Below are 15554 nucleotides of genomic sequence, written 5' to 3'. Positions count from 1 at the left end.
CCAGTTTTCACAACACCATTTATTAAATAGGAAATCCTTTCCCCATTGCTTGTCTTTGTCAGGTTTGTCAAAGATCAGATGGTTGTAGATGTGTGGCATTATTTCTGAGGCTTTCTTTCTGTTTCATTGGTCTATATATCTGTTTTGGTACCAGTACCATGCTGTTTTGGTTACTGTAGCCTTGTAGTATAGTTTGAAGTCAGGTAGCATGATGCCTCCAGCTTTGTTCTTTTTGCTTAGGATTGTCTTGGCTATGTGGGCTCTTTTCCAGTTCCATACGAAATTTAAAGTAGGTTTTTCCAATTCTGTGAAGAAAGTCAATGGTAGCTTGATAGGGATAACATTGAATCTTTAAATTATTTTGGGCAGCATGGCGATTTTCATGATATTGATTCTTCCTATCCATGAGCATGGAATGTTTTTCCATTTTTTGCGTCCTCTCTTAATTCCTTGAGCAGTGGTTTGCAGTTCCCCTTGAAGAGGTCCTTAACATCCCTGGTAAGTTCCATTCCTAGGTATTTTATTGCCTTTGTAGCAATTATGAATGGGAGTTCACTCATGGATGGCTCTCTGTTTGTCTATTATTGGTGTATAGGAATGCTTGTGATATTTGCACATTGATTTTATATCTTGAGACTTTGCTGAAGTTGCTTATCAGCTTAAGGAGATTTTGGGCTGAGACAATGGGGTTTTCTAAATATACAATCATGTCATCTGCAAACAGAGACAATTTGATTTCCTCTCTTCCTGTTTGAATACCTTTTTTTCTTTCTCTTGCCTGATTGCCCTGGCCAGAACTTCTAATACTATGTTAAATAGGAATGGTGAGAGAGGGCATCTTTGTCTTGAGGTGGTTTTTAAAGGGAATGCTTCCAGCTTTTTCCCATTCAGTATGATATTGACTTTGGGTTTGTCATAAATAGCTCTTATTATTTTGAGATATGTTCCAGCAATACCTAGTTTTTGAGAGTTTTTAGTAGGAAGGGGTGTTGAATTTTATAAAAGGTCTTTTTTGCATCTCTTGATATAATGATGTGGTTTTTGTCATTGGTTCTGTTTATATGATGGATTACGTTTATTGCTTTGCATATGTTGAATGAGCCTTGCATCCCAGGGATGAAGCCGACTTGATCGTGGTGGATAAGCTTTTTTGATGTGCTGCTGTATTTGGTTTGACAGTATTTTATTGAGGATTTTCACATCAATGTTCATCAGGGATATTGGCTTGAATTTTTCTTTATTTGTTGTGTCTCTGCCAGGTTTTGGTATCAGGATGATGCTGGCCTCATAAAATGAGTTTGGGAGGAGTCTCTCTTTTTCTATTGTTTGGAATAGTTTCAGAGGGAATGGTACTAGCTCCTCTTTGTACCTCTGGTAGAATTCGGCTGTGAATCCATCTGGTCCTGGGCTTTTTTTGGTTGGTAGGCTATTAATTACTGCCTCAATTTCAGAACTTGTTATTGGTCTATTCAGGGATTTGACTTCTTCCTGGCTTAGTCTTGGGAGGGTGTATTTGTCTAGGAATTTATCCATTTCTTCTAATTGTTCTAGTTTATTTGCATAGAGGTGTTTATATTATTCTCTGATGATAGTTTGTATTTCTGTGGGATCATTGGTGATATCCCCTTTATCATTTTTTATTGGGTCTATTTGATTCTTAGAGTGGAGATGTTTTTCAAGGATGATGCCAATAATGACCCACAGTGGCCTGAGGAATAGCTAATTGTTGCAAAATTTTGCTTTGTTGGATTTGCTATAGGCCATACAGAAGTGGATAACATGAGTCATGCTACACAGGCTATTTTTTAAATACTGGAGAAATCCTGGTTGCCCCAGAACTGTACACTGGTTGGAATGAAGACTACATTTGGTGTCGATGTAACCATCCAGTAAATTGTTCTTGCTGGTATTATTGATAATGGTTTTTGGGGACTCTGGCCATCAGGAGATTAAAGCCAACAGAAAGACAAACTGTTGTATTTCAACCTCAAAGAAGTAAATTTTCAAGGGCTCCAAATGGTAAAAAAAAAATTTGAGTGGGTTGCAGAGAGAATTGTCACTTAAAAAAAATCAGAAGGCCTATGGAAATTTTGGAATTCCATGTGAACTTTGAGTAACATCCGCACATAATGGACCAGATGAAACTCTGAAGAGTAAAGCTGAATATGAAGAGAATAGCATTTATACTGTATTTGTGGTAGTGGCAAGTGGAAAAAAATGGTTTGGGACCAGTAATGTATGGCAGCTCTACATATCCAGTCATTAGCTGTGTTCTTCTTAAACTAGTCTGGAGAACTTAGGATGTGTGATCTTCTCTTCAACTACCCAGTGGTCCCAGTAATCTTGCCTGTTAAACCATATTTTCTCCAGAAGGATCAGCTCATATTGCTGCTTAGATACTTGGAATAAATAAGCATTAGGCATGGGGAGAACTGCAAGGAATCATTTTGAACACATGGATTATCTTGAAGCAGGCCCACAAGAAAATCAGAGAATGTAATTTATAAGAAAGAACATCATTGTACTTCTTACAGAGAAAAGTATAAATTTCTTATTTAGCTGCAAAAAAATCAAGCAAGATAAAAAGGTGATTTTAAATTAGAGAACATAAATGAAATGCATTAGTGAATAAATGCTTCTCTAGATCCATATTAATAAATATGAACACCTAATTCCTAAAAAAAGAAAATATTCTACATGGGTATCTCATTTATCACAGTGTCTGTATTAGTCCACTCTCATGCTACTATCAAGAACTGCTGGGGAATGGGTAATTTATAAAGGAAAGAGGTTTAATTAACTCACAATTTCACATGGCTGGGGAGGCCTCAGGAAACTTACAATCATGGTGGAAAGAGAGGCAAACATGCCTTCTTTACATGATGGCAGAAAGGAGAAGTGCACAGAAAAAGGGGGAGAAGTCTATTATAAAACCACCAGATCTTGTGAGAGCTCACTCATTCTCATGCGAACAGCATGAGGGTAACTGCACCAATGATTCAGTTACATTCCACCGGGCCCCTCCCACAACACATGGGGATTATAGGATTACAACTTAAGATGAGATTTTGGTGTGGATGCAGCCAAACCAAATCATCCTGCCCCTGGCTCCTCCCATATCTCATGTCCTCACATTTTAAAACACAATCATGTCTTCATGTCTTTCCATCAGTCCCCCAAAGTCTTAACTCATTCCAGCACTAACCCAAAAGTTCAAGTCCAAGATCTCATCTAAGACAAGGCAAGTCCCTTCCACCTATTAGCCTTTAAAATGAAAAGGAAGTTAGTTACCTCCTACATACCATAGGGGTACAGGCATTGGGTAAATACACCCATTCCAAACAGTAGTAATTAGCAAAAACAGAAGGGGCTACAAGCCCCATGCAAGTCCTAAATCTGGTAGGGCAATTATTAAAACTTCAAGTTCCAAAATGATCTCCTTCAACTTCATGTCTCACATCTGATGCTGGAGGTGGGCTCCCAAGGCCTTGGACAACTTCACCCTGTGGCTTTGCAGGGTACAGGCCCCTCCTGGAAGCTTTCATAGGCTGGCATTGAGTGTCTGTGGCTTTTCCAGGTGCAAGGTACAAGCTTTTGGTGTATCTACCATTCTGGGGTCTGGAGGACAGTGGCCCAGTTGGGACTCTGTGTGGGGACTCCAACCCCACATTCCCCTTCCACACTGCCTTACCAGAGGTTCTCCACGAGGGCTCCACCTCTGCAGCAAACTTCTGCTTGGACATCCAGGAATTTCCATACATCCTCTGAAATCTAGGTGGAGGTTCCCAAACCTCAATTTTTGACTTCTGTGCACCCACAGGCCCAATACCACGTGCAAGCTACCAAGGCTTTGGTCTTACACACTTTGAAGCAACAGCCAGAGCTGTATGTCGGCCCCTTTTAGCCATGGCTGAGATGCAGGGCACCAAGTATCAAGACTGCACAAAGCATCAAGCCCATAAAACCATTTTTTCCTCCTAGGCCTCTGGGCCTGTGATAGACAGGGCTTCTGTGAAGATCTCTGACATGCCCCGGAGACATTATCCCCATTGTTTTGGCAATTAACATTTGACTCTTTGTTACTTATGCAAATTTCTGCAGCCAGCTTGAGTTTCTCCTCAGAAAATTGGAGAATTTTTTTTCTTTTTTATCACATCACCAGGCTGCAAATTTTCCAAATTTTATGCTCTGCTTCCCTATCAAACATAAGTTCCAATTCCAAACCATATCTTTGTTAATACATAAAACTGAATGCTTTTAACAGCACTCAAGTGACCTCTTGAACATTTTGCTGTTTAGAAGTTTTTCCTCCCAGATATTGTAAATCATCTGTCTCAAGTTCAAAGTTCCACAGATCTCTAGGGCAGGGGCAAAATGCCACCAATCTCTTTGCTAAAGCATAGTAAAAGTCATCTTTTTTCTAGTTCCCAACATGTTCCTCCCTCTGAGACCACCTCAGCTTGGACATCATTGTCCATATCACTATCATCATTTTGGTCAAAGCCATTCAACAAGTCTCCAAGAAGTTCCAAACTTTCCCACATCTTCTTGTCTTCCTCTGAGCCCTTCAAACTGTTCCAACCTCTGCCTGTTACCCAGTTCCAAAGTTGTTTTCACATTTTTGAGTATCGTTATAGCAGTGCTCCACTACCTTGTGGTAACAATTTATTATATTAGTCTGTTCTCATGCTGCTATAAAGTACTGCCTGAGACTGGGTAATTCATAAAGAAAAGAGGCACAATTGACTCATGGTTTGTCATGGCTGGGGAGGTCTCAGGAAACTTACAATTATGGCAAAAGAGAAAGCAATCATATTCTTCTTCACATGAAGACAGGAAGAAGAGGTGCCTAGTACAAGTGGAAAAAGCCCCTTATAAAACCATTTTGTCTCACGAGAAATCACTCACTATCATGAGAACAGGATAAGGGTAACCATCCCCATGATTCAATTACCTCCTACTGTGTCCTTTCAACAACACGTGGGGATTATGGGAACTACAATTCAAGATTCGGAAGGTCACACAGGCAAACCATATCACTATCTAAACAATAGAAACCACCTTGCAAAATCAGTTTGACCAAAAATTCATTTCTAACAAGTGTTCAAATTAAACATCATTTATATTACTTCCTCCTGAAGATTAAACATGAAATTTATAGGTGGCTTAGAATCTTTGTTTCCAGAAAAAAAAATATTAATAATATAATTTATTTTGATAAAATAACACCAATAAGGTATAATCAATTATGGTGAAATAATCCTTTCTATAATGCTAAAAAAGTAATTTAATATTGCAATAGACGTCAATATACTGTATCTCAAAAGCACAAGCCATATTTCAAACTCAACACAAAATTGAATCTATATCAATTTTTGCTAAAAAAAACATATAAAACTTTGGTAAACACAGAATCTATTTTCCTTTATTTAAATATATGTTAGTTAACATATCCAGGATATAGACTGACAGATAAGACAGAAGATAGATATAAATACAGATGTGGGTCTCTCTCTCTCTCTCCATATATATAAATATTATATATATAATATATAATACTCTTTTTAAATATGTATTCTAAATAGAGTTTTACTTTAAAGACAAAGAAGTCTTTGTTTCTACCAGTAAAATCATTTTTGCAATAGCTTTTTGCAAATTTGGAAGTGAAAGATTGAGGTAAATCATAGTCACCTTTAGATGGAGCTGTTTCTCCTTAGAAATAATGGCTCAGATACATTTTATTTGACTAATCAGAAAAATAAGAATACTTTATATAATGCTATAAAGCAGTAATGGATTTTTTTTAAAACATTTATTCTCAACACAGCTAAAAGAGAAAATAATAAAAAAATCCACTTCAAACTTGCTCATGTTCTCACCAGACTCTAAAGAAATTTAGTCTAAATTGAAACCAACTCACAGTGCTGTTTGGTACATGCCCAAGTCAGTTTCAGGGATGATATGATTCTGACGATTCTGAAGCTTTTATAGAGTAAATGGTAGAAAGTGCTGTAAAGTGTCATGGTTGGCATCTAGAAGTTCATAAAGTTATCTATTTCAATTTCTTAGTTTGAAAGAGCACTCAAGAAATAATGCCATAATTTTAAAGAGACAAAACAAATCTCAGTGATTGCTTTTTAAAGGCGTAAGTATACATTTAGGAAATAACATGATTGTTGGCAAACTGATTATTAGGTGAGGGAGATAAAACTTAAAACTCAATGAGGACGAAAAATGTAGAAACAAACATGGGCAAATTGTGAGCAGTTATTTAAAGGCTTAAAGATAATTATGTGTTAATTACCTTCAGTCATTTTATAAAGACTGACATTCCTGAAGAGGCTACATTAGGAACAGTATTGTGGATATTTCTTTATTTTGTGTCCCCATTGTACAAATGATAAAAGAAGCACGTACAATAAACTATTATAGCAGGTTCGTATTTGAGATTTTTTTCTATGTAAAATAGAAGTGTTTTCCAAGCAAAGCGTGATGAAGTTTTCTAAATATATTTAATCTATTTCTTTCCCTGAGGATATAAAATAGACATATATATATGCATGTGCATATACATACATGGAAGCACACAAGGGTCAGGAAAGACTTATTGAATATTGTTGAGCAATATGATCTGACCTCTGTTTAGAAGACAACCCTGGTAGCACTGTACAGTTTAACCAGACTGAAGAAATGCTATAAACAGCAAAATTCCTTCAGATACTGTTGTAAATGAGAGGTCATAAATGTCTGATTTAGTGAATAGTGAATAAAAATTTTAAAAAAAGAGAGAGAGGCATAAGAGGCATTATTGAGGTAAGAACTGTTATGCATACACTGAGTTGGTAATCGATCATCTGTGAGTAGAATTAATAATGACAAATATAAGTAGTCTATTGATATTGTTTGAGCTAAGTAATACATCAAAGAATACATTGCAGAAAGATAAACTTTGAAGAAAATTGTTTTATAATGTAAGGGTCTGAGTGCAAACATAATAATCTTATATTGTGCTGTTTATTATAGGTTTCTAACACAATTGAATAGAACTAGAACCAAACAAACTGTTTCTGTGATCTTCACAGTTAAGGCCAAAACCAGAAGCATTTGAATTTGACATAGAGAAAATTTCTTATTCAAAGAAGCCTCAGCATTTTCACTTTAAAAAAGTAAAAAGTCAAAAATAAAAAAATAACAAGCTTTAGGTAACCATCCTAAATGTCATTATTGATATTGATATGTTTGGATTCACATTTACAATTACTCATTTGGTTTCAACTTGTTCCCTTTATTTTTGTCTATTTCTGCTTATTTTCCTCTTTATGACTGAATTAAATATTTTTTCAAATACTCTTTCATCTGTTTTTCATGACTAAATATTTGCATTTTTTAGCTTTTTCTCTGGCCGTTGTAATACATATTGTTAATTTCCAAAGTCTGTTTGGGGTTAGCACTGTTTTTCTTCACATAAAGTATAAGACCTTTCAACATTATTTTATTTACTATTATTTAGCTTATGTTTACAGTAGTCACCTGTGCCTGTGTGTGTGCCTGTGTATGGATGAATGCATATGTTTATATATGTATATTTATTGACTCATACACATATATGCACACATATATACCTATTTATAAATTCATATGAATATATAAATTGAAGGCAAGAAATTATATATAATGCATATATAGTATTAGATACATAATACTCAAATATAATATATTGTCTTCAATTTATATGTACAATGAATTTAATACATCCAATAGATTTATATATGTTATATAAACATATTATATATATATATATATATATATATATATATATGAAAGCTGGTTTTACTTTTTTTGTATAGAAGTGAGTTTCCATGTTGTATCATTTTTCCTCAACTTGGTGTACTTCCTTTTTTCTGCATTTTTTTTTAAATGGGAAAATGTAGAGTCCTCCAACTTTATTATTTTTCAAGACTGTTTTGGCTATTCATGTTCTCTTGAAATTCTATATTAGTTGTAAGATGAGCTTGTCATTTCTTCAAAAAAGGCAGTTGAAACTTTGATAGCTATTGCATGGAATCTCTACACCAATGTGTGCTGTATTGCTATCTTAACAATATTGTTTTTCAATGCATGAATATGGGATATCTTTTCATTTATTTATCTACTCTTTAATTTCTCTCAAACTTGTTCTATAGTTTTAAGTATACAAGTCTTGCATCTCCTTAGCTAACTTTATTTCTAAGTGTTTTATTCTTTTTGATGTTATTGTAAATAAAATTGTTTTCTTAATTTCACTTTAAGACTGCTAATATATAAAAATACAGCTGATTTTGTATGTTGATGTATGCTGCAACTTTTCTGAATTAATTTCTTAAATATAACAGTTTTTATGGATTACTTACGGTATTCTATATATAAGGTCATGTCACCTATGAATAAAGAGAATTCTATTCTTTATTCCCCAATCTGGGTACTTTTTACTTTTATTGTTACCTAATTTCTCTGGCCATAACTTCTAGCACAATATTGAAGAGAAGTGGAAAAAAATCCTTTTTTTGTTTTGATCTTACAGAAAAATTTTTAGTCTTTCACCATAAGTATGATGTTAGCTGTATATTTTTCTTACATGCCTTTTATTAAGTTGAAGAAATATTCTTCGATTCCTAGTTTGTTGAATATTTTATTTTTCCTAGTTTGTTGAATATTTTATTTTTCCTAGTTTGTTGAATATTTTATTTCAAAAAAGGGTGATGGGCTTTGTCAAATGCTCTTTTTTTTTTGCATCAATTGTAATAGTTATGTGCTTCCCCCTCTTCATTCTATTAATGCAGTGTGTTACATTGATTTTTTGTGTGTTGAACTGCTCTTGTATTCCACTAATAAATCCTACTTTTTCATGATGCATATTCTTTTTAAAATGTGCTTTTGGATTTGTGATATTGGTCTGCAGTTTTCCTTTCTTGCTATGTTATTACTTCATTTTGGAATCAGTTATATTAGCTTCACAGAATTAGGAAATGCTATGTAGGTTTTATGCATTTAAAAACTGGAGAATTCTTTATTCAAATATGGTTGAAGATTAATTCCTCCCTCAGATAACTACTGTTCATAATCTCTTTGAAGTTCTGCAGTACTTTACACTCTTGTATCCTGATACATTTCAGTTATTTTATACTATATATATATTTATCAGATATATACACATATACATGTATATGTATATATGTGTGTGTCTATGTATATGTGAGTGTGTGAGTGTGTGTGTGTGCAGGATACTTATTCACATCTTATAAAATGAGTGTTCCTTGAAATGCTCTTTAAAACTCTGCTCCTTATTTGTGAGCATTATAAACATTTTAGACTGTACTGTACAGTTATATATCTGATAGAAAGAAAGTATTTGAGAACCATTAGAATGTCTCTGTATTGTAGCACACAGGTGGTTCTGTATCTTAGCTCCATTTTGTATACCCTTAGTTTCAGAAGAGAATAACTGTCTTTTTTACTTTTGATTATCATTATCTCTGTGCACTTTTTCCTTTATATCACTAACAGGTGTAGCCATCATGGTTTAGGATGATTCTTAGAAGTATTGCATTTCAGTGTGGTAAGAAAATAATAATGTGATATAGTAGATATATTGAGGAGAGTAAAATTTGTGCTTGTTTTTGAAAAAATAAACTAACAAGTGCATGTAGTTGTAATTGATATAAACCATACAATATTTAATTAATGAGAAATTATACAAAATGGTGCTTTGGACAGAAGAGCTAAGAATAACAGCTCCATTTGCTTGAAATATTTTAGTATTTAAGTATTCCCTCAAATTGACAGGAGGACAAGAGAAAGTTCACTTATCTTGCAGTTTCATTTCATTTCACTTTTATTTCTCAATAAACAATACAATATTTAACAATACATTATTTAAATATTCTTTCAAACTGACAGGAGAACAGGGGAAACTTCAATTATCTTGCAGTTCCATTTCATCTCACTTTTATTTCTCAATTGGTCACTCAGGTAACAAGAGATCAGAAAATGTTGAACTGCTAAATATTCTAGCTCAATATTAGATATGGAATTGAGAAAAGAAAGCTGGAAAACTGAAAGTTTTTAAACTTTATAACTTTTACTGATGTATCCATATTGACAGGGGAAAAGAGGAGGTAAAGTATGGCTAACCACGATTTGTTTTGGAAATGCTGTATGGCATACAGAATGACAGTCTGACTAACATGACATGAAAAATCTATGATTTTAATAAATAATGCTACTTTACTCACAGACTTTTTACTTATTAAACTTCATAAATGGGAAAAATCAATGCTTATTATACATTTACTTAAATATATATGAGTGTATGTGTGTATATGCACATATATCCATATATATATAATTTTTAAAGAAAGATGCTAACAGTGCTTAATCTTTTTTAACTTTTAATTTTGAGGTAATTTTAGATTCACATTCAGCAGTAAGAAACAACACAGAGAAATTTCATGTAAAATTATTACCCAGTTTCAATGTTAACCAATGATAATATTTTTCTTATAGTACGGTGTCAATTAACATTTATACATTTCACCAAACTTATTCAGGTTTTACCAGTTTTACGTGCACTGTGCACTATTTTGTGTGCGTATATTTAGTTCTATGCAATTTCATAACATTTGCTGATTTGTATGATCATTATCAATGTAGAGATACAGAACAGTTCTATCACAAGTATCTATTGTGCTACCAACTTCAGACCAGAGCCATCTTTCTACTTCTCTCCCAAAAGCTCTGGCAACCAGAAATCTGTTCTCCATCTCTTTAATTTTGTCTCTTCATGATTGTTCTGAAAATGGGATCATACATTATGTTACCTTTCGAGATGAGCTCTTTCACGCAGCATAATGCCCTTGTAATTAGTGTGTACATCACTAGTCCATTGGTAAGCAGTATTCTATGAAATGGATGGTTTAGCTCATCACATATAACAGCTGAGTAATTTCCAATTTTGAATATTATAAATAAAGCTGCTTGAACATTAGTGTATAATTATTTTGTAAACAAAAATATAGCCACTCTCTGGGATAAAGGTCAAAAAGTCCAATCGTTGTGTCATATGGCAATTAAATGTTTAGTTTTATAAGAAATTGTCAAACTGTTTTATAGAGTGTTCAACTTTGCATTTCTATCAGCAATACATGTAGGATGCAGTTTCTCTGCGTCCTTGCCACTTGTCACATGTTTTTGTTTTAGTCATTTTAATAAGTTTGTAGTAATATTTAATTGTAATTTTAATCTGTATTTTCCTAATGGCTAATGATGTTGAAAATTACTCCTATTTATTAGGCTTCCATGTCTTTTTTTCAGTGAGATGTCCCATCAAACATTTTGCCCATTTTAATTGGATTGCTTTATTTGCTTATATTTACTATGTTTTTACAAAGATGTCTTTATATACTCTAGATATAAGTTTCTTATCAGATATTCAGGTTGCAAGTATTTTGTCTCTTTATAGTTTGTATTTTCATCCTCTTTATGGGGACTTTCACACAGCAAATATTTTCAATTTTGATTTCCAATTTATCATTTTTTTTTCATTTTATGGGTCATGTTTTTGGTGTCGAGTCTACAAACCACTTACCTAGCCCTAGATCTTAATAATTTTCCTCTATGTTTTTTTTTTTCTAAAAGTCGTATAGTTTTATATCTTATAGTTAAGCTTATAATCCACTTTGGGTTAAGTCTTGTATAAGACGTGAGAATGATGTCAAAGTTTACCTTTTTTTCTGGTTAATATGCACTCAGTTGCTTCAATATCATTTATTTAAAAGGGTATCTTTTTTCCTATTTAATTGCTTTTCCATTTTTGTCAAAAATCAGTCCAGCACATTTGTGTGAATCTGTATTTGGTTTATCTGTTTTTTTTTTCCATTTATCTATGTGTCTATTCATCTAACAATATTACATTGTCTTGAATAGTATAGCTATATAGTAAGATTCAGTATCAGATAGAGTGATTCCTCCTACTTAATCCATATGTTTTAAGATTGTTTTTCCTATTCTAGGGCCTATGACTTTTTCATATGGGGACCTGCTTAAAGAAGCAGTCTGGCCATGCCTTTGTAGAGCAGCTGTGCTGTGCTGGGGTACTGCTTATGCACTGGTTGGCTTGAGCTTTCCAAAACCCACAGGCTGGAATGGCTAAGTTGCCCAAACAGCAAAGATAGCACCCCTCCCCTCCCTCTGAGAGGTTCCCTTGGTTCCACATCTCTCCTGGGTGGGCTGTCGTCCTGCTTTATTTTTCTCCATTCTCTGTGGGTCAAGTTGTTTCCTTGATTAGTCTCAATGCGAGTACCTGGATGTTTCTGTTGAAGCTGCTGTTTTTACTTGCCCCTTCCATTCCTCTCTGTGAAAGCCACACATCTAAGCCGTTTTCCACATACTAAGTGGAAAAAATGCAAATCTGCAAATGTTTCATACCATAGGATTCTGTGTATACAGCATTCTTGAAAAAACAAAATAATATTAGTGAAGAACAGATTCGTGGTTTCTAGGGTTTGCAAAGGTCTAGGGAGAAGGATGTGAATGTGGTTATGAGAAGACAACATGAGAGATCCTTGCGGTGATAAAGTTATCCTATATCCTGACTGTGGCAGTGGTCACATTAATCTGCATGTGACATGTGATAAAATTTCACAGTATGAAATAAACACACGGACACTCAATGACTGTGTAACACTGGTAAAATATGAATAGATAGAGTGTATCAATTTCTCTTTTTTAGTCATGACAATGTAAAATAGTTATGCAAGATGTTACCATTGGGGGAAACTAGGTAAAACATATATAGGATTTATCTGATTATTTATTGCCACTACATGTAATTCAATAACTACCTCAAAATAGAATGTTAATAAAAGGAATGAAGATATTATTTTTTAGCTGATATGGAGTGAATTATAGGATATAATGTAAATGCTAAAAAAGTGAGAAAACAAGATGCTAATGAAAATATTTATTATATATTTGGTGGATAGGTATAGAGTGATGGAGTAAAATTGAAGCAAGACTACTACTTTTCACTTAATTTTGAGTTTTGAACATGTAAATACTTTAAATACTCAAAAAATTAAACACAAAAAGATTAAAGAAATATTCTGAAGATGTGGATGAACCCACATTACTAACTAAAATAAAAACACATACTCTGATTCTACACACTTGGTGGAATACATTCTAATGACAAATGTTAGTACAACAAAATCTCAACTTTTACTTTTGATTTTGGTAGAAGTACTCGTGTGGTAACTTTGAAGTTATTTTATGTTTACTTGAAGATAGAGGACTGTCATGAAATATTGATATTGTTGGAAACTTGAGTTCTCAGTAGGAAAGAAAAAAGATAAAAATACAAAATAAAATAAAGCATCCTGTGGTACTGAATTTGAATTGGAGGTTACAGTACGAACTCATGATTTCACTAAAAATGTATTTTCTGACTCTGACTACTAAAAAGTGCTCAGAAAATATATCGTGTTATTTCCTGTGATTGCTGTAACAAATTATCACAAATTCAGTGACTTAAAACAGTCAAAATTGACTTGCAATTCTGAAGGCTAGGATCCAAAATAAGTACTGCTGGGCCAAAATCAAGATGTCAGCAGGGGTCTACTACTTCCCAATGTATCTAAGGGAATAATCTATTCCTTTTGCAAAGTCTTTTATTTTTAAATTTGATCATATTTTCACATATTCTGTTTCTCGGAGCATATTAATCATATATATTTTATATTACGTGTTCAATAACTCCAGTTATAAAGTATTATGATGTCTGATTGTGCTGTCTTTTGTGTTTAGTGTTTGTAATTCGTAGTAACTTTTTTGTGAATTTTGTCACTTTTGAATGTAAGATAACATGGTATTTTGTTTTTGGAAAATCATTACGGCAGGCTTCTATTTCTTCAAAGAGGGTTTGTGCTTACTTCTTCCAGGAAATACTTTTAAAATTATTCCTGCATTAAGGTGAAAGTCATATATATTTACTTACATAAGTCAGAATTACTGTGAAAGTCATATATCTTTATTTACATAAATCAAAATTTACAAGTGGCTTATTGTGCTTATTATTTAATAAACACATAAGATATTACTAATGCATTCCCATTCGGGGGGTTAAACATATCGGTAAACACATTTTATTTCAATTTTTTTCTTTCAGATCAACTCAGTTATATGAAAAAAAATCATTAGGTGAAGCTCCACTTATACTTTGACAATTCTGTCCTAAACACAGATATCTTGCCATTGCAATGTTCTATCTCTAAACTTTCACCCCTACAATCTTTAGGATAAAGTCATCTGATAAATTTTAGAGTAGTGATATCATTTCTGTTTAATATAATTGAATTTCATTTAGAAACTTAGTGTTTTAACTCATTAGAGTATTTAGTTAGCTATTAATCCATTTTGTACAGGCATTTGTATTGTGTTTATGTTTAGTAATAGCTTCATACTAGCTCGACCATGTTATTTAAATTTTAGTTTAACTGCACAATAAACCTAATATTGGTATATATTTACAAATAATAAACTACTTTTATTCTTTCTTATTTTTGTTAGTTTTTTTAATAAGATGTGTTTTATTTTGACTGGCCCATGTGTCTATTAAATTAGGAATCATTAGACATTTCTAGATGATTTTGTATTTGGTTTGATTTTTCAAAAATAATTCTAGTGTATATTAAGTAGGATTTGTTTTATGTTCTGCTTATTCATGTCATGTTTTTTCTTAATTGTACAGCAAATTGACTTTTTTATAGTTTAAATAAAAATACTTTAACATACAGAACTAATAATCATGTTCATAATAATATTAATCATCATAATAATCATCATAATTAGTGCTTTCCTTAAGAAAAAAATACTTATTTTATGTATCCTTTTCAGTTTCTCATCTTTTAAGTCAAATATTTGTTATAAAATATTCTAAAAAATATCATATTTATTAGTACTGGAGAATGCGAATAAAAGTGCTATGTGAGTATGTTTATAATGTAGATAAAAAATGAAGGCCAAATGCGGTGGCTCATGCCTGTAATCCCAGCACTTTGAGAGGCCGAGGTGGGTGGATCACGTGAGGTCAGGATTTCGAGACCAGCCTGGCCAACATGGTGAAATCCTGTCTCTACAAAAATACAAACATTAGCCCGGTGTGGTGGCACATGCCTGCAGTCCCAGCTACTCAGGAGACTGAGGTAGGAGAATCACTTGAACCCGGGAGGCGGAGGTTGCAGTGAGCCGAGATCGTGCCACTGCACTCCAGCCTGGGTGACAGATGGAGACTCCATCTCGAACAAACAAACAAAAATGAACTAAGGTGATAATATTTTCTGTACAATGACATTTTCCTCAATAAAATGAATAGAGAAGAAAAAAAGAAATAGATTAAAATTGTGAACACTAGGTTAAAGGAGAACTTAAATATATAATAATCACCAGTACAAGCTGATATTCAATAGATCTAGAAATTACATTGAGAAGCTGAGTGCAAAACTATAAGCCGTTTTTGTAAT

General features: G+C 33.2%; 1 pseudogene; it reads left to right on the top strand.

The window, feature by feature from the left end:
• The window catches only part of LOC115833218, a 54203-nt pseudogene extending 51696 nt beyond the window's left edge, over window positions 1-2507 (top strand).
• The last annotated feature ends 13047 nt before the right edge of the window (window positions 2508-15554 follow it).

Source organism: Nomascus leucogenys, chromosome X (assembly GCF_006542625.1).
Source record: "Nomascus leucogenys isolate Asia chromosome X, Asia_NLE_v1, whole genome shotgun sequence".
Taxonomy (NCBI): domain Eukaryota; kingdom Metazoa; phylum Chordata; class Mammalia; order Primates; family Hylobatidae; genus Nomascus; species Nomascus leucogenys.
Note: the sequence above shows the minus strand (reverse complement) of the source record. Positions and strands in the feature narration are given on the sequence as shown.